The sequence below is a fragment of the Scardinius erythrophthalmus genome (assembly GCF_964197995.2).
Source record: "Scardinius erythrophthalmus genome assembly, chromosome: 3".
Classification (NCBI taxonomy): Eukaryota; Metazoa; Chordata; class Actinopteri; order Cypriniformes; family Leuciscidae; genus Scardinius; species Scardinius erythrophthalmus.
The window spans coordinates 29,274,014-29,277,773 of record NC_138223.1 but is presented as its reverse complement, the minus strand read 5'-3'; the positions used below and the strand labels follow the sequence as shown (position 1 = coordinate 29,277,773).

The 3,760-nt window shown below is 35.0% G+C and overlaps 1 long non-coding RNA gene across 1 annotated transcript; it reads left to right on the top strand.

Annotated features, from left to right (window-relative positions):
* Positions 1-1,206: 1,206 nt before the first annotated feature.
* On the top strand, positions 1,207-2,601 carry LOC308688204. The gene is made up of 3 exons (XR_014029844.1): positions 1,207-1,839; positions 2,336-2,410; positions 2,501-2,601. It is a non-coding gene; the product is annotated as an uncharacterized lncRNA (long non-coding RNA).
* The last annotated feature ends 1,159 nt before the right edge of the window (positions 2,602-3,760 follow it).

The window sequence follows — 3,760 nt, the reverse complement described above, 5'->3', positions numbered from 1 at the left end:
AAAATTTTGATTTTTAAAGTTTCGGAGGCAGTGTACAAGTGTGATTGACATAACGTGAGGTCGTATTTATTTTTTTTACGTGCGAAAATTTCGGACGCGAATTTCGGACTCAGTGTGCAAGGGCCTTTACTCATGTTTTTTGTTCTAATCGAATCCGTGTCCAACGCGCAATGGGTTGTGGGCAATATTAGCCATTAGCGTGTGCACCGATCTGCACTTTGGATTCCAACCAGGAAAAAGTAGACCATCTGGGTATCTTTGGAATACTTATTTCAACATACTGCAATTTGGCGTACACTAATTCTATTTTTGGATACTATTTTGGACGGATAGTAATGTGAACTGGGACGTGGTATCAGTTGTTGACGTTGTTGAATGCCACGCTTTAACGATGTTGCTGTTGGCTGGCTTACAGAGTACACTGTAAAAACTAAAGGAGCCTCAAATATCCTGTCGGATACTCAAGGAACTTAAAAATGTAATTTAGGTGCCTCAAAGCTCTTTCTCCTATAGTAGGGTTACTGGAGGAGCATTGACAATATTTGAGGTTCTTGCTGGAACTTATGGGGTCCTTTAAGCACTTTGTATTTAGTTCAGAGGTTCTGGAGTCACCTTTTCATTACCATGAGTCCTCAAAGTGCTTTGGGGGAAAATAGAGGAACTTGAATGTGATAAAAGGGTTATTGGAAGATCTTTTAACATTTAAGTGGTTCCTGGAGGATCTCTTATGTTAAAGCCAGCTTCTGGAGGAACCCAGTGGTTCAGTGAGGCCAGAATGATATTATTATTATCCTATTATTACTTAAGTTTGATTCAGTATATATACCCAGGTGAAAAATACGTATAGGCTACTATTAAAAATGAACTTGAGTGTGTTTTTAGTAGGCCTTCAATACAAATATAACCTACTTTAATGCATTTTAATACATTTAACAGTAGCCTACGTCTTTTTCACCTGGGTAGCTTACATTTATTTAGTATAGGCCTATTTTATTGATTAATTTAAACCTTAAACAACAACACTAAATAATAATAATATTAATAAAAAAATTCATTAATTATTATTGAATAAATAATAGTAATAAAATAATATTTTTTACTTCTTCATAAATTATTATTTGAAGAAGAAGAACCAGGAGGATAAAGGTTTTATTCAGTCACGAAACTGCTGCTGTTCCTCTGCTGTCGTCGCTTCAGTGGTGCTCGCGCTGCTCGCGCGCAACAAAGCTCAAAAGTAACGGCTCTCTCCTCATCAAAGCCTGCCGCATCTTCCGCCGTTTGTTCGGCTCTCCGTTCCAAGGTTTGTAAACTCGCCAACGAAATATAAATACTCACTATTCAAACACACACATATATAAACTAAATTTATTATACATTACTACGTTTTTACAGTGTTTACCACTCGTTTATTGCTATGGTTTATTGAACAGTATCTGGTATGAAGGTTTTAGCTGCGATGCAAACTACGTTGATCTAATGAACAAATTGAAATTATTGACTTATTGTCTTAGATTGATTTAAAGTTAGTCATTCAATTCAACATATTCTGTACAACTGTGTCTTCAAATTGCTGATATAACTTACAGCCTAACTAATTTAGCTGATTCCTGCTGTCGTCATTGGCGTTTGTTATGAATAACAAAAGCAGATTAATATAGTTTGGTCTGTTTTTGTTTAGCCTAACTTTACTTACTACAGCCTACAGGTGCCCTCATTCTCTCAGATATCATTTTGAATCCATTTAGTGGTCAATAAATACTATGTTGTGAATAATCAGCTTTGTTATTTTGTTTCCCCAGAACAACCAGTACAATGTTTCAGTGGCAACATTGAATTACAGTAAGTACCTGCACCACATGCAAGTACTTTATTACTATGAACTTTCTCTGTGTGCAGTTGTATTGTTTGACTGTGTACTTGTGTTTTTTAATCAGTTATTCTCTGAAAATCTTCTTCCCTCATGCTCTCAAATCTCATTCATGTTACATTCATGTAATAACACTGGTTTGGAGCCAATAATGCTATGCATTTTTTATAGGCTATAGTACCTTAATCATATGCATTTGAATATAAGACATTTGAACCCTGAATTATAACTTTGGTCTTTTTCGACAAAAAAAGGAAAAAGCTATTAAATGGCTTCATAAGACTTACAACACAACCCATAACACATGAGTTGTGAATTCATTGATTATTTTTAGGATCTTTTCTGGGACATTTTTGGAGCTTAACCATTTTTATATAAATTGTTGCATTGAATTGAACTAGACAAGTGTACATAAGAATGGTTTCATGAATGATTTACACAATATTTTTCTGCTTGTGTTTCATGCAGTGAAAGTGAATGGTGACTGGGGTTGCATTATGCCTGAGATCTGCTTTTGGGTTCCACAGACAGAAAGTCAAACAGGTTTGGAACGTCACAAGGCTGAGGAAATTATTTGAATTTCACAACAATCACTTTAATAACCTTACTAACAGTAAATTTTGTATTTTGCAGGGATCTCGGTAAGCTGAAATACAAGTTTGAAGAAGAATAAAAATCCTCCTGTAGACCTGAAAATCACTGAAGTGCCTGGACCATCCACCAGAAAAGAGGAAAAACAAACGGAAAATGAAGCTGATGCACCTTTTCACTTTTCTCACTCGTTAAAGGGATACTCCACTTTAAAATGAAAATTCTGTCATCATATACTCACCCTCATGTTGTTTCAAACCTGTATGAATTTCTTTCTTCTGCTGAACAGAAAGGAAGATATTTAGAAGATTATCAGTAACCAGACAGTTTTTGGGTCCCATTGACTTCCATAGTATATTTTTTTCCTACTAAGGAAGTCAATGGGACCCAAAAACTGTCTGGTTACTGATAATCTTCTAAATATCTTCCTTTCTGTTCAGCAGAAGAAATAAATTCATACAGGTTTGAAACAACATGAGGGTGAGTATATGATGACAGAATTTTCATTTTAAAAGTGAACTACTCCTTTAAGTACCTCACATGTCCCTTGTGAAGATTTTATAATTGATTGCATTTTATGTTGCAGCGAGTAAAGGTGCGTCACATTTGTGAATTTCGTGAAATTACACAGGCAAAAAGGTCCATTGACCATTGTCAGCAGTGTAGCAATGTAATGTATGAAGCACCACACAAAATTGCTGAACAGTAGCGTCAGACTTAAGCGAACTGAAACACGTTTTAAAATTAAGTGTAGATGGACATTTTTAATAAGTCAATTTTAATTTTTTACATTGATTTATTACATGGAACATGTGTTTTCCATGCATTTTGTTGAGATGTCTCTTGTGTAGCCTATTGTATACACATGGTTGATTATTCATGTTACTTAGGCCTATGTATTATACAATTTTTTTGTGTGTATTCATTGATATTAATCTATTACTAGCTTTTTTCCCCAAGTGCATTGAAGTGTATGTATTAAAATGGATCTAAAATATGTAATAAACAATTCTTATTTTGTATTTGGTTCAGTTTGTTTATTATAAAAGAAGTTTATGGTAACCGTAGTAACATCATGAAATTAATTTAATACAAATAATAAAAAATAATAAAAAACTGAAATTTGGTTCCTGGAGGCACCCACAGTGGTTCCACACAGTGCTTCATATAAGAGTTCCTCAGGAAACCTGTGTGGTTCCTCAGAGAACCACCCCTTTTTAAAGGGTGCCTAGAGGATCTAAAGACGGTTCCGCCGGTGTGGCAAAGTGAAGAACCCCAAAAGGTTCCTCCAGGCACCTTTAA